This window comes from Eurosta solidaginis, chromosome 1 (assembly GCF_040869045.1).
Source record: "Eurosta solidaginis isolate ZX-2024a chromosome 1, ASM4086904v1, whole genome shotgun sequence".
Taxonomy (NCBI): Eukaryota; Metazoa; Arthropoda; class Insecta; order Diptera; family Tephritidae; genus Eurosta; species Eurosta solidaginis.
The window spans coordinates 383115337-383132174 of NC_090319.1; the positions used below are offsets into that span (position 1 = coordinate 383115337).

A 16838-nucleotide genomic window follows, 5' to 3' on the forward strand; every position below is an offset into this window, starting at 1 on the left:
AACCAAAAAACCCAAAAATTATTTCAAAAATTTTTCTACTGAATTTTTTGGAGAAATAGGGACAACCTAAGGAAAATTTTCTTTACTTTGTGACATTTGAGTCCTCTTGCAAAGCGGTAAGTTATTTTTTTAATCACAGTTATTTAAAAAAATTTGTCAAAAATATATAAATGCAGCCCCTCATATGAGGTTAAATCTGAGCTAAAAAGTTAATTTGCCGTTCTGCAAAACATTTTTCTGCATGTTTAACATTTTTCATAATAAAACTTCTCTACTTTTATTTTTTATTTTATTTATAGTTGGTAAGCATTAGTACAGTAAGGTGCGAATCTTTTATAGTACAACATACAAAATTTAAAATATCGTCTATACTAAAATATTGGTTTGTGAAAGATATAAATATAAATATTCTGCACAATCATACTAGGTGGTCAAAATTCTAAGAAAAGTATTTATATAAGACATTCTTGAAGTTACCTTTGTTCAATTTGCTCATTATAGTAGCAGGAATTGAGTTCCAAAATCGTATAGCATTGATGAAAAACATTCTCGTAGAGGTTTTAAAGTTAAATTGTGGTACAACAAGGTTATAAGAACGTTCTGATCTTGGAAAGATAAGCCTTTCATAAAGATACTTTGGAGTCTTAGTACTCATTAATCGGAAGAGAAAAATACAATTTGTTGCTTTTAGATAATCAGTGATATCACATCCCAATAGCGATTTTCTCCAGATAGATATGTGATCAAACTTACATATTCCATAAACATAACGAGTAATTTGGTTGAACACATATCAATTTTGTGAGCAGACCGGGAGTCGGGCTTGCTATATATCAACTCAGAGTAGGTAAAGATAGGCAAAATTAGTTGGCGCGCAAGCCTCCATCTAACAAGTATCGGAGTAAACTGCGCTGATTGCCTAAGGTTACTTAAGGTAACGTATACTTTACCCACAGCTGAATTGATATGATCTACGCAGCTAAGAGTTGTATTAATTACAAAACCAAGGTTGGTTATTTTTTCGACGATCTGAAGAGAGTTGTTGTTTAGATTAATATTAGGAATGCTAGTGAGAATAATTTTCTTTTTATAAACTGGTGAAACATACGACTTCTTGGAGTTAAGACGAAGGCCGTTTAGTGTAGCCCATCGGGAAATAGATAGTAAGTCCTCGTTCAACTTATGCGTTACTTCGGAGATATTGCCAAAGTGACCGGATAACTTACTTACTTACTTAATTGGCGCTTAAACGTCTAAACGGTTATGGCCGTCCAACAAGGCGCGCCAGTCGCTCCTTCGCTCCGCCAACCGGCGCCAATTGGTCACACCAAGGGAGTTTAAATCGTTTTCCACCTGGTCCTTCCAACGGAGTGGGGGCCGCCCTCTACCTCTGCTTCCATAGGCGGGTTCCGATAGAAACACTTTCTTGGCCAGAGCATCATCTTTCATTCGCATAACATGGCCTAGCCAGCGCAGCCGCTGCGCTTTAATTCGCTGGACTATGTTGATGTCTGCGTATAGCTCGTACAGCTCATCATTAAATCTTCTTCGGTACTCGCCATCGCCAAGGCGTAGAGGTCCATAAATCTTTCGAAGAACTTTTCTCTCGAATACTCCCAAAGCCGCTTCATCTGCTGTTGTCATGGTCCATGCTTCTGCCGCATATAGCAGGACGGGTACGATAAGTGACTTGTAGAGTACGATTTTCGTTCACCGAGAGAGGACTTTACTTTTCAATTGCCTACCTAGTCCAAAGTAGCATTTATTGGCAAGATTGATTCTTCGCTGGATTTCAGTGCTGATGTTGTTGCTAGTGTTGATGCTGGTTCCCAAATAAACGAAGTTTTTTACTATTTCGAAATTATGGCTGCCAACAGTAGCGTGGTTGCCAAGGCGCATATGCGCTGACTTTTTGCTCGATGACAGCAGGTACTTCGTTTTGTCCTCATTCACCATCAAACCCATCTTTTTCCAGCTTGGAGTAAGCAGATTTAACAGCGCGGGTGTTTAGGCCGATGATATCAATGTCATCAGCATATGCCAGTAATTGCACGCTTTTATAGTATATTGTTCCAGTGCGGTTAAGTTCTGCAGCTAGTATAATTTTCTCCAGCATCAAATTAAAGAAATCGCACGATAGGGGGTCACCCTGTCTGAAACCTCGTTTAGTTTCGAACGGCTCGGAGAGGTCCTTCCCAATTCTGACTGAGCTGATGGTGTTGCTCAACGTCATTTTGCACAGCCGTATAAGTTTTGCGGGGAAACCAAATTCAGACATAGCGGCATATAGGCAGCTCCTTTTCGTGCTGTCGAAGGCGGCTTTAAAGTCGACGAAGAGGTGATGTGTGTCGATTCTCTTTTCACGGGTTTTTTCCAAGATTTGGCGCATTGTGAAAATCTGGTCGATGGCAGATTTACCTGGTCTGAAGCCGCACTGATAAGGTCCAATCAGCCGGTTCACGGTAGGCTTCAATCTTTCGCACAATACACTTGAAAGGACCTTATATGCGATATTAAGAAGGCTGATTCCACGATAGTTGGTGAATTTTGCAGTATCCCCCTTCTTGTGGACTGGGCAAAGAACACTTAGATTCCAACCGTCGGGCATGCTTTCGTCCGCCCATATTTTGCTAAGAAGCTGCTGCATGCGCCTTACCAACTCCTCGCCGCCGAACTTGAATAGCTCCGCAGGCAATCCATCAGCGCCCACGGCCTTGTTGTTTTTCAATCTGGTTATTGCTGTTCTAACTTCGTCATAATCGGGCGGGGGGACATATATTCCATCATCATCGATTGCGGGATCGGGTTCTTCATCTCTGCGCGGTGAATTGCTGCCTCCATTTAGGAGAGCAGAGAAGTGTTCCCTCCATAATCTAAGCACTCTCTGGACATCAGTTACAAGGTCGCCGTTTTCATTCCTACAGGAGTTTGTCCCGGTCTTAAAACCTTCCGTCTGTCGCCGTATTTTTTGGTAGAATTTTCGGGCGTTATTCCTGGTGGCTAGCAGCTCCAGCTCCTCGCACTCACGCCTTTCTGCTTCTGCTTTTTTCTTCCTGAAAAGGCGTCTCGCTTCCCTTTTCAACTCACGATAGCGTTCACACACTCCTCTTGTCGCGTTCGCTTTTAACGTAGCCCTGTAGGCAGCGTCTTTTCTTTCGGCTGCAACGCGGCATTCTTCATAATACCAGTTATTTTTTCGTGGCCGCCGGTAACCAATTTTTTCCTCGGCGGCGGTACGAATTGCTTTGGAGATATGCTCCCACTGCTCCTGTATTCCTTCAGGATGAGTTATGCCCTCAGAGAGCAGGTGTGAGAGTCGAGTTGCGAAATCATTGGCAGTCTGTTGTGATTGAAGCTTTTCGACGTCTAGCTTTCCTTGTGTTTTTTGTTCCTTGTTTTTAGCCGCGTTGAGGCGGGTGCGTATTTTGGCTGCAACGAGATAATGGTCCAAATCGATGTTAGGTCCTCGGATCGTGCGCACATCTAAAACACTGGAAGCATGCCGTCCGTCTATCACAACGTGATCGATCTGATTGCGAGTATTTCGATCAGGAGACATGTAGCTTGATGTATCTTTTTATACATGAACCTCGTGCTTGATATGACCATGTTTCGAGCACCGGCAAAGTCAATCAGCCTCAGTCCGTTAGGAGAAGTTTCATTGTGTAGGCTGAACTTTCCGACTGTAGGGCCAAAAACACCTTCTTTGCCCACCCTGGCGTTAAAGTCGCCAAGCACGACTTTTATATCATGACGGGGGCAGTGCTCGTATGTGCGTTCTAATTGTTCATAAAAAGTGTCTTTCACCTCATCGTCTTTCTCCTCTGTCGGCGCATGGGCGCAGATGAATGATATATTAAAAAATTTTGCTTTTATTCGGATAGCGGCGAGACGCTCGTCCACAGGCGTGAACGCCAGCACTTGGCGACAAAGTCTCTCTCCCACCACGAATCCGACGCCGAAACTGCGCTTATTCGCATGGCCACTCCAATATATGTCACAATTTTTGATCTTTTTTCTTCCTTGCTTCGTCCAACGCATTTGTTGGATGGCGGTGATGTTAGATTTTGCTTTGACGAGGACATCAACCAGCCGGGCATCTGCACCAATCCCATTCAGGGAGCGGACGTTCCAGGTGCATGCCCTCAATTCATTGTCCTTCAAACGTTTGCCATGGTCGTCATCAATAGAGAGCGTATTTATCCGAGGCTTGTTGTTATATTTCATTGGAGTATGGTTTTACGTGGCGGGTCCCAAGCCCAGCGCACATCCCGCTCAGCGGGGGTGAAAATATTACTTGGCACGTTTATATAGCGAGCCGCTTGCTCCAAGACAGACGCCCGCTTGCAGCCGCACCTAGAGGTGTACAGACGCTGCCGATGAGATCTCCGCCGGCTAGCCCTTAAACCGATTATGTCAGAGTGGCCTAGCCAGGTGACCGGATAAATAAAGCTGAATATCGTCAGCATACGCATGCATGTTAACATGCCGATAGGCTAAAAATATATCATTTACGAATAAGGTAAATAAAAGTGGGCCTAAAATAGATCCTTGAGGGACACCACATGTTATAGTTTTTAACCTTGAAACTACTGTACCAGTCTTGCCTCGCTGACATCTATCCGGTAAGTAACTGTCTATAAGAGATACAGCAGCCTTACCAAACCCGCAATAATAGGGATATTTTACCTTTGTCATAAGCTATTCGCAAATCGTCAAATATTTTAACTATGGCGGTTGAACATCCATGTCCCGCTCTAAACCCAGATTGGAAAGGAGAAAGAAGTATTTTGCAAGATATGTGAGCTGAGATTTGCTCACCCATTAAAGACTCAAACACTTTTGACATAACGGGAAGAACACTGATTGGGTGAAAATCGCCAGGAGAATAGGCACGCTTATTTTTCCCAATAGGCAAACACAGAGGCTGTGTTTAAGCGACTTAAACTATGACTTTGTTTTCTTTCGTTTGTTTCATTAGCCATTGAGTGTGCTTGTAATTCTCAACTTGTTAGTGAAATATTCTAAAGACATAGTTTAAATTTTTTATCCCAAAGCCGGGTTTTTCAAAGCAAAACAAGGTGGCTCATCCCGCAGCCAATACCTTGGAGCCCCAGTGCTCGCCCCCAATGAATAAATACAAGGTGTAACAGGTACATAGTGACCTCTCTCTAAGTAAAATAACATACAGTCCATTAAAATAATAATTTATAAAATAAAAAAAGATAATAAATTAAAAAAAAAACGCTTGCTTGCAGTGGGCTTTGAACCCGCAACCCTAATCGTGTGAGTCGGGTACGTCATCGACTGTGCCACGGCTCATACGTCTAAAAACGCATCAAATTACTCCCTTATAACTCATATTAAACTGCTCGCCCTCAACTGCCCCACGCTTAGCTAGGCTGTTTTCCACGAAACAAGAAGTCGTAACACTCTGATTAATAATGTGTGCAAGAGGGCCATTGATATAAGGCAAAACCAATTTTATAAAGCGAATGGGTAAGCCATCATCACCAACGGCGTTCGATATTATGTTACTAATGCATCTAATAACATCGTATTCTGATACTGTAGAGAATTCGAAAGGATCTCCCGAATATTTAAATGAAGGATATGGAGTAAACTTTAAGGAACTATTAGACGTACAACTACATAGAAAAGCATCGTTCAGACTATCAGCATTTAACATGCATTCGGTTTTATTCTTGCAACTTATTCGCAAGCTTCGATTATTGCGCCACAGCGCAACTGAGGGATGTGAAGGGTCTAGTCTGCTCTCAAAATACCGTTGCTTTTCCTTTCTAATTGTCAAAGTCGACCTGTTTCTGGCGGTTCGGAATAGGATCCAATTCAATTCTGAACGGTCTCTTTTCCAGTGTTTATAAGCCTTCGTTCGAGCCCTTATTGATTCCCTGACATTGGAGTTGAACCACGCACGTACACTAGTTTTCCTGCTGCGTATTGGGACGTGAGTATTATGAGCTGCCAAAAGCACATTATTTAAGAGTTCAAGCTTTTCATTAACACTTTGGTAATACCAACAACGCTGCCAGTTAATACTGTCCATTTCTGAATACAGATCAATCAATTTAGATCAGTCGAACGGTAGTCTCGATACGTAAAAGATTTTTCAACTTTCGAGTGGTTGAAATGAATATCTAATGTGCAGAAAATTAAATCGTGGTCCAAAATAAACGAAATTTGGTCGAAAGTCAATACAAACTTTTATGTGATAAATATTTTTTGTCATACATTTTTCTATAGTTGAAAATTAAAAAAAGAGGGAAGAATTATCTAAAAAAAATAAAAAAACTTTAGCGGTGCCATAATTTATAATCTGAATGAAAGAACAAGAGTACTAAGGTAAAACAAATTGAAAATTTGTGAGTTCGTATGAGAGCTTAAGGCCGTTACAATAATTTTGCGTTATAATTTCCTTAATGGTACATTTTTTTATAACTGAATTTTATTTTAAATTCGTTTATTTTGCATAAATTATTATTTTGATGAGTTAAAGAAAAGTAAAAACAAGTTTAAAAGTTAAAAAAAATATTGTGGACGATGCAAATTAAAAATCTGTCTGAAACCCTGTAGATATTATATTAAACTTTCTAGCAATAAAAAATATTTGACAATAGTGACTATAATTGTGATGTTTTTTCATAATTAATTATTGTTCCGATAATTAATTTTTTATTTTAAACATTTAGGAAGAAATAAAATTAAATTGTTTTCGTAATAAAGTCAAAAATATTTAAAGGCTTTCAGTGATAATTATAATTGCGTTAAATTTTTTAAAAATATTTTTACTGTGCAATTGTGATAAAAATTTAAAAACGCAAAAAAAGGGAGTTTTTGGTTGTCAAAGAAAAAAAAAAAAAGAATCGATTTGATTATTATCGTCACATATTTTTTCATAATTATAATTTTTCTTAGTTTTTTTATTTTGTGATAATTATTGTTCTGATAAATTTCGTGCTAATTTGAACATTAAAAAAAAAACATAAATAAAAAGTAAAGACGAGGCTATATTCGGCTCCGCCGAAGGTTTGACACCTTTCTTTATGAGCTGTAAATTGATTTAGATTGGTTTGTATCGGATATATACTATATATACGACTGATATCTTTGATTTTTTTAGACAATCATTTTGCCACATATGTAATAATTTGTAAAATTTGAAGCTTCTTAAAATGGACCAAAAATTACGAAAAGCTTCCGATCTCAACAATCGGTTGTGTGGGATATATAGTTCATATATGACCGATCTCTACGAATTTTTCAGAAAACTATAAGTGTCATATGCAAAAGCATCTGATAAAATTTGAGCTTTGACCTTAAGAATTGAGGAAGATATGATATACCGGCTACAGTGATCCGATCCGCTCGGTTCTGACACCAGTAGTGAAGTTTTTTGGCGCATGTTTTTGTAGAATTTTTTTCTAACATTTAGTGGCCACTTAAGCATGGTTTTATTGGTAGTTCCTTAACAAGGGACAAAAAGAACAGAGCTAAATTGTTAAATTTTAATTATAAATATCTAAAGTTGAAATCAATCCTCCCTCTCAAATTGGTGCACAGTCAAATTGTACTTTCATTCATTCTACCCTTAACTGCATCTGTTTTTGGGAAAAAGGAAGATTTTTAATAGACTTTGTCAGCAAAATTTATTGAGTGTAAAGCTTTCACAAAAAAAAGAAAAAGAAGAAAATAAATTGCAGCAACTGTAAGGAAATTAAATTGCTTGTGAAGAATGAGTTTGGCGATTATCAAATCGCGATAAAATAGGGGCAGCTCCAGCAAGAACAAAGGAAAAAATTGGCATACAAAGTTTACACGAATTTCAGCTTTGCATGCAAAAAAAAAAAAAAAAAAAATGAGCGGAACGAAAAACAAAAAAATGTAAACTAAAAGCCAAAATGACAAAAAAAATTATATTCAATAAAATAAATTCCATTTTCCTTGCAAAGCTAGCAGCAACGTGAGGAAGAATTGCAGCTGTTACAATTACATATATGCAACCGGCAGCAGCCAACAATTGTTTGAGCGCCCTAAAATATGCTAACATTTTTAGCTATTTAAAGTAACATATGCATGAAGGTATCTATAAAAAAAAAATTCATTGCACGGCCTACAGCGAAAAAAATGTGTATTGTTGTTGCTTTATCATTTCATGTTTATTTTTATTTTTATTGGTCTTGCTTGCGCTGGCATCATTGTCTGCGATTTTTGGCAAAAGTTCGCAATCAGTCATCTGACCGCGCAAAACAATGAAAATAATGCCAAAAATAAAAACAAAAGTGAAATTGAGATAACAGTGCAGTACGTACGAAAAACCTGCACGCACGCACACGTTTACACACATTCACATACATGCGTGTATACAAATTCTGCGCTTGCTGCCATACGTATGCATTTCCAATTTGTGTCGTGCAATCTCTTTTGTGTGAGCGTATATGTGTTGCTTGTATGACAATTCAATTGATAGCACTGCCTACCGCGTACAACCAGCACAGTGATGCAGCGACATCAAGTTTTATAACAATTTTAAGGTCTTAATTTTTTTGTAGGTGTTGTTTATGGAGTAACTCAGGAAAATGACGTGAATAATGATATTGTAACCAATTTACTGCAATTCCGCTTATTTGCAACCTTCTGCTAAAGTTCGAATCACCAAACTGTTGAATAAATAACTCCACTTTTCAGTAATGCAAAATGGCCTTTATTAAAGTTCTTTACAATAACACTACTATTGCTCGCCAGATAGCGTCTTAAATCAAACTGATTGTCCTGTCTCTACTGTTGCTGCCTTTTATACTCTGTGATTTCTCGTTCGCATCTTCTTCGCGCTTCCATTTCTAGAATTTACTAGTTGGTTATCAGCTATAAAATTACTACGTTTATAGCTTCTCATATGCGCGTGTATGTGAGCACAATTATAATTGCATACTTTTGGGAGCATCTCAGATAAGATATCTGCATGTGTTTGTACGTCTCTTCTCCGCTGCGTGTAGACATAATGATTGATTTAATGATGTGCATACAAGTCACTGCTTAGCATCGGCTTAGAGATGATAGCATCCCTTAGTGTTGCTAATATTCGTGACAATATTATATAAGTAGTGAGATGGTTTTGCTTATCATGCCATAAATACTAAGTTGGAAGCTCATTTCGACTTATATATAGTCAAATACTAAATATTTTATCGGCTTAGTAGTTTCTTTTCACAAGTGTGCGGAAACCTCTGAGCAAATATTCTATCAAAACGCCAGAAACATCAAACACCTTTAACCATAACACTGGAGTACGACTTTGTTCCACACGTTTACAAGGCGATCGCGGGTGTAATTGATTGGGAGCATCCGAGTGCTCTCAGGTGTCCTAAGTTTGTTCTGTTTTTTTTTTAAATAAAATTTCACCATATTAATAAACAATTTGATATACATATAAAAATATGTTATCCAAAAAAATAATTTTTTTAATCCAAATACTCTTAAAATGGTTATGGCCTAGAAGGTGGTCATATTATTCGTTCCCAAGATGCTCAGGCTAGTACCTTAATGGTGATTTGTTACAGGAACGTACCTGATCTGTATGCGGCAAAGTACCATCAACATCGATAACACTCCCCAAAAACTTCGGCGAGTGTCTTTATCGTTAAAACAACAACAACAACATCCGGTTAATGACATATTCCAGCTAATGATTATGCGTACTCATTAGACCAACAATTTTTTTTTAATTAATTTTAAAAATATTTGGACAGTTTCACATTTACCGTTTGAGTGAAAATGGGTTTCTGTACGTGATCGTCTAACACGATACGGGCTCAGGCCTGCATAATGAAAACAATAAAGTTTTTTAAATGTTATTAATATCAAATAAACATATCAAAAAGAATTTGTTTTTTGCTGTTATCAGGCGAATCTATACCAGGTGGTGGCAAAGCGAATTTAACCAATTCGCCGTGCAGAAGAATGCCAAGTCAAAAGAAAATTTCCATTGATTTCGATTAACTGACATATTATTGTACAAGGCGTTGTATGGAAAATTATTAAAAAGAAGCAAACAGCTGTTGGGATAAGAACACACGGTACTGAATTCGCCTTGGCTGTTATCAAAAGCGAAATCAAAAAAAAAATCCTTTTTCTTCGATATTTTGAACCTTGTGCTTCTTTTGAGCAAATTTTATTAGAAACAATTTGCATATTTATCAGTTTTGCCAGGCAGGCATTCACGGGCCTACGTTTTGGCCTATATTTCGAGACCCTAGTCACCCAGGGGTATGAAAATTACCCTCTACTAAAGCACTCATCAACAGCTTTCATTTGTTATCCATATTCTATAAACACATTCTAGGGGTACCCTGGTTCACGTTTGAACAAAATCGACTGGCGCATCTCTTCAAACACCGGCGACCAACTAACACATATTTTAGCCTTTCCTTTTATATATATAAATTTTTATTTTTCACACATCACTATAATATTAAAACAAAATGAAGATATTCATTGCTTTTGAAATTCGGCTTAAAAATTGCACATGGAACAATTAAAGACTCTCCTGAATTAAAAAAAATGTCTTAGTACTTCTAAATCGCGGGCCCCCTCAGAAACACCAGGTCCGGGGGTCTCCTACTAGAGCAGCTTCCACTTAACCTAACCTAATACGCGGCGTCTTTTTTTGTGGAATGACCCTGACTTTTTTAATTCAAATATATTTATGAATACTTTAGTACGTATACAAGTTCATACTAACATATTAAGATTTGGAAACTTAGATCGGTTTTAACTTTTTATTTATTTTTTTATCTCCGCATTTTATTATTACGTATAAAAATTTAAAAAAATTGCAATAAAATAATATTGCGAATATAAACTGAGATATAGCCTATCCTATATTTCAAGTACACACGGGGTGCAAAGCAAATTCAAAATCGGTTCAGTAGTTTAGGAGGCCATCGCGGACAAACATAGTGACGCGTGATTTTTATATATACAGATAGTATTATTGTGAAAATAGCGCGGGCGCTTTGTGCCATATTTTTCGTATATCGAGCGCCCGAAGCTTTTTTCACAATAAGACTAATATTTTTCATTCATTATTGCTTTAAACTGTTTTTGAAAATTACTTTTTAATTGGATATTATTAAAAAGCGTGTTTTTTCGTTTTTAAAATATATTTATTTGCCGTACCTTTAAAAATTGTGTACCAAACAGTTTTACAAGAAAGACCAAACTATTAAAGGAGACCAAGAAACGCACACAAAGAAAGGTATTCGGTTAGCTTAATCTGAATAAAATATCAGATTTTTCATTTTGGTTCTTGTTTTCGGGATATTCTTACATTGAAGTATGAAAATCATGTTTTTCGGGAGTATCCAATGCGTAATTTTCATATGACTAAATTGTCATTAATCGAAATCTATAAATACCGTTTGAAAACGCAAACCTTTTCCATACAAAGGGTTTTTAATTATGGACTGATACCTAAATGTAATATATTGCTATTTTACCTGTTTGTGGTCGACGCCCTTTATCGCTGTGAACAAAAACTATATAGGCAGCACACTTTCAGGCAGAATTTCTTAGATTGGGTTCGGAGTTGTGTGTTAGCTCGTCTCTGGTACCAAAATTTGTTGGCCTGTGATATTGTTCTCTGTGTTGGTCTTTTCGCTTAAGCTTTTAATTTTGAGCAGCATTAATTCATAAATAAAATAAATAAATGTAAGGCGCGTTAACCTCCGAAGAGATCTAAGGCCGAGCTTCTCTTCCAATTTGCTTCGTGCTCCTCTTGATTTTCCCTACAATTTGGCCGGATGGGACCTACATGTTTTATGCCGACTCCGAACGGCATCTGCAAGGCAGATGAGTTTTCACTGAGAGCTTTTCATGACAGAAATACACTCGGAGCGCTTGCCGCACACTGCCGAGGGGCGACCCCGCTTAGAAAAATTTTCTTCTAATTGAAAAACCTTATTTCTAAAATTTTGATGTTGCTTTGCCCGGGGTGCGAACCCAGGGCATACGGTGTGGCAGGTGGAGCACGCTATCATCAAACCACGGTGGCCGCCATTAATTCATACAAAGGGGAATAGTTCAAGAATTATTTGCCTAATTTGCATAAATTTACATATTTAACGAGAGCGTAATGGAATTGCAACCTCCTGCTGTTTCTTGTTTAAAGGGTTTAAATATGGTGTATGGTGTATTCTAACGTATATCGTCTTACTTTTCTATGCTCCTTCTGTTAACCAGTTTTTTGACTTTAAAGCAAATTTTCCTAAAATATCCCACTGTGCTTCGCTTAATCTATATTCATATATATGTGTCCAGTTATGTATGTATGTATATATAGAACTGGCAGTTTCATTGCGCTAATACTGGCAAGCTTGCACACTTGATTCTGTGTGTGTGTTTGTGTGCATCAATTTTGTTTCAAAGCAGATAAATTGTTTTGGCCCATTGCCAAAAATAATAGAATCACAATCAGCGTCAACGTTTTGTTGCATTTGCGTGCTCTCCTCATTCTATTCGTTCGATTCTCTATCTACTCTTTGTTGCTTTTATTATTTCGCTGATTCGTTGGTTGGCTTAGCGGCTGCTGCATAGTTTATTGTTTTTGTTGTGATTATCGTATTTCTTTTGGCGCAGTACAGATAACGAGGTAATTTCAGCAAATGATTTGTGATTTTAGAGTTTATTAAGTAATTTTGTGGCATAAAAAGATTGTTTTTTGTTTGTGCAGAAGTAAAATGGAAAACAATTTTTCTGCTCAGAACTGTTGAATGTTGATGAGATTTATAAGATATAAAGCCTTGTTGTAGGTTTTTAAGACCAGCTGTTTTTGGTAAGCTAAGTTAGATTACTTATTTTGGTTTGTGTTTTTACTACTTAAATAAATTTTTGGTGAAGAAGTAAAAGTTTTATTTTGGGATGCTGTAAAGTGATTGCTTTGTTGAACAGTGAATGTGATTGGTTCATTAATCAAATACGCACAGGAGTTTCTTAAGCTGTCACTACAACTGCAGCATAGAAAAAAAAGGAGAATGGTTTTCAGATGCTCAAAAAAAAAAAAAAAAAGAGAGAAGTTGGCAGAGCATAGCTGAAAGTAAAGTTGATGGATTTTGTAAATGTAAAATAGAATTTTAATGGCGTCTAGCTTGATTGGCCTGCAAAAAGGGCTGAAGATGATTTTGTATGTTTCAATTGAGTTTGTTGTGCCAAGCAAACTGCGTTCTTTAAGCTTTTAGTTTTTTTGTAATTTTGTATTAAAATTTGGTTGACCTCCACTAACTTTAAGCTTACTATAAGCTGCCAACACATGTTAACAACCGCTAGGAATTTGAAATAGTCATTGGGTACCAGAGTGCCTACAACAACTAATCGCGAATAAATATACCACATCTCAATTAAAAGATGTTTGCCAAAAAGATTGTAGAGATAACTAACTCAATCCGACATCACAACCCGCATTGTCATGGTCTAAGTGATATAATACGAATCCAGGTCAGATGTTTGATATTATGTAATTCACTATACTTAAGACTAAGGTAGCAATTATTATAACGCGGAACTGCGACCACCTACATAACTGGTTTAAAAAAATGTATGGAATCATTAGCACCTAAAGTCCTTTCATCGACTGCGAGCATTCCCAGAATACCCGGAATAATATAAAGGCACTCGCCAAAGGACAAATATGTCGAAGGCTATGGAAATAATCAGCCACAATAGATTAATCGAGACAACGACAAATTGTATAATTCACGCCCGGCGAAGAAGCTCGACATAAATTTCTTAGAGGTATATAGGGCCAATTATTTATGTATTTTTAGATGCCTGAGGAACTCAGGGTCACCATAGCTTCATCTGTTAAATAAACAGGATTCGCTACGGGTAGGTAACGGTGCCTATTGGATTGGATAAGCTAAAAATTTAGCTGGCAGCACCTTGAGAGGCTTGCGCTAAACTCCCTTTGAACCGTCTAAAGCTGCCCATTGTATTGGTGGGCGCTGCTAAGCCACCAGTGAAGTGGGTGCATCGGTTGACGGAGAAAACAAAAAAACATTGGTGGAATGGGCATGGCGAAGAGATCCATGGAGTCAACGGATGATAAATTTGAATGGCTGGTTAGAACCTGGTTCCAAAGTGATAGTCCACCGGTTCCAACGAACGGCGACCGACGAGCAAAGCGGCTATCAAGATCTTCAGTTCAACTTTTGTTCAATCAATGGTGGTCTGGGAGTGCCTGACCTCGCCTGCGATTGCATCGAACTATTGGGCTCGCTAACGCTCATCTATCAATGGTCATTGAGGTTTTGGCAGAATACTGGACAATGAAAATTCATGCGATGCGTCTCATATATATGCGTCGATACTACAGGTGTATGGAAGACGATGAGGGGGAATCATTGAGTAACTTTATGCTTGACTGCCCAGCTTTTGCCAGAACTAGGTGAAAGTATTTCGGTCGCACTTTGATCTACGGAGGATTTATCCAAGGTTGAGATCGATATTATTCGAAACTATATCGTTGCTACGCAGCGACTCTCTGGGTAGCTATGGCTTACGTTACCGTTATGTTATGTAGTATCACAACGGACCTTCATGCTGTTAAAGTGAACTTCTCCTACCAGAGCAGCTTCCAATTAACCTAACCTAATCCGCGGCGTCTTTTTTGGTGGAACGACCCTGACTTTTTTAACTCAAATATAAATTTATGAATACTTTAGTACGTATACAAGTTCATACCAACATATTGTAACGAATTTTCTTGCAATTCCTCTTATTTCAAATTCCCTGCTAACGTTCGTATCGCTAAATTGTTGAATAAATAACTCCAATATTTAATAATGCAAAATGGTCTTTATTAGACTACTTTCAAAATAACACTTCTATTGCTTACTGATAGCTTGCTTAACTCAAACTGAAACTCGCGCCTCTACTGTTGTCGCCTTTTATACTGTCTGGTTTCCTCGTTGCATACTTCTAGGCTTTTCCATTCCAGAACTTACTAATTAGTTATCAGCTACAAAATCACCAGCCACAACTACGTTTATAGCTTCTCATATGCGCGTGAGTAATACTTGTACAAATTATTGCCCTCTCTTGTGAGCACCTCAGATAAGATATATGCATGTGTTTCGTTGCTTCTCCGCTGCGTGTACGTACATATGTGAAGACATAATGATTGAATTATTGATCAAGTCACTGCTTAGCATCGGCTTAGAGATGATAGTATCCCTTAGTGCTGCTAATATTCGTTACAATATTAACATTTGGAAACTTAGATCGGTTTAACTGAATTATCTCCGCATTCATCAGCATCCTAAATTCTACAAATTTGAAGTACTTTTCGTTTGAAAAAAGACTGCTTTAAAATATAAACTCAATTGAAATATCATAAACATATTGGATAAAAGCCATTAAAATATACTGCTATCTTCTATCAGTTTTTCAATTGTATATTTTTCGAAAAAAAAAGTTTAGTGGCCAGCTATTTATTAGCCAAATATTCACGCTCAAACTCTAAAACAGAGAACAAAAGAGGCAAAAAAGTTGTGTTCATTGTTAGTGTAAACTCAATTTCGTTACAAATTGGCACAACGGATATGAATAGCAAATCCTTTCACGCGAAGCTCGACTCCCCATTTAACCGCCACTTATCAAAGAATAACAAAAGCGTTGATAACGGTGAACTTAAAAACAAATACAATGTGGATAGAAGTTCAAAGTTCATTATTTTAAAACAAAAATGTGGCAACTAACATAAAATGTGCCAAAAATTTGTTTGTATATATGATTTTTTTTTTAGCTTTTTTGTGCTAATTTTTGTGAAAAAATATTGCCGCTAGAGGAAGTTGTTTACTTCATTGGGGCATATTTGCTTCAAGGAAAAGGAGAGCATTAAACATCCAAAACTAAAAAAAAAAGCATATTTTCCACATATTCATCTCTTCGTAGTAAAGAACTAATAGCACATACAACAATCAAATAGTAGGGGTGTATGGCCTCAGCCAACAGTGAGTGACCCTGCCAGATTGCCGCTGGTAACGCCTGAAAGCTATAAAAATACACCATGTGTCGTATTGTTCGAAGACAGTGGATGCTTCACTTTAGGTTGAGGTTAGGTGTCTAAACTAGTTTTCTATTTGCCAATCTAATATTCAACTTTGACGTCTTGAAGCCATCAAACGGCTGGTCAATGTTAAATTTGGTCAAATCAAGTAGATATCTTCCCGAATTCGGCCTGTTATTTGGAAAGCTATTCGCATTTTAAAAGTCAAATCCTCTGACACACTCTTTTAAGTTAGAATCGCTAACCATCAACGTTAAATACAAAACTGGTATAAAATACAACGCTTTGCTGGTACAGTGTTCAATGTGGTCATAGTACATCGTTCCCGAGATGGTTGGCTCAGTACTTTAATGGTTGTCACCGAGTCTTGTATATCCGGCAAAAAACCATCAACATTGAAAATGCTCCCCAAAAACTTCGAGAAGTTCTGTTTCGCTACATCAACACCAACAACAACAAAGGGAAGACTCAAGCAACCTTTAACGCGATCAGCTGCAAGCTTCATGTCATACAGGTGCTTTCTGGTATGTCCTAAAAGTTTATCAATCGGGATGACAGAAAATACGATTCCGAAGCGAAATTAAACACATTTTTTGACGAGTTAGGGCCAGTGTAAAGTTTTTATGATTATGAGCGTTTCGGCCGATCTACAGTTTTTCCTATTCTCCTACGCGTTTTATAAGGCAGTCTGATTTATTACAGTAATTCATGTTTGTTTGTTTTCCCTTCTATGATTTACTGAAATAAATCACACTCC

The 16838-nt window shown here is 37.5% G+C and overlaps 1 protein-coding gene across 7 annotated transcripts in view; it reads left to right on the forward strand.

Moving 5' to 3' along the window:
- Positions 1 to 16838, forward strand: part of Dscam3 (Down syndrome cell adhesion molecule 3) — a 296098-nt gene that overhangs the window by 46177 nt on the left and 233083 nt on the right. The window lies entirely within an intron of this gene.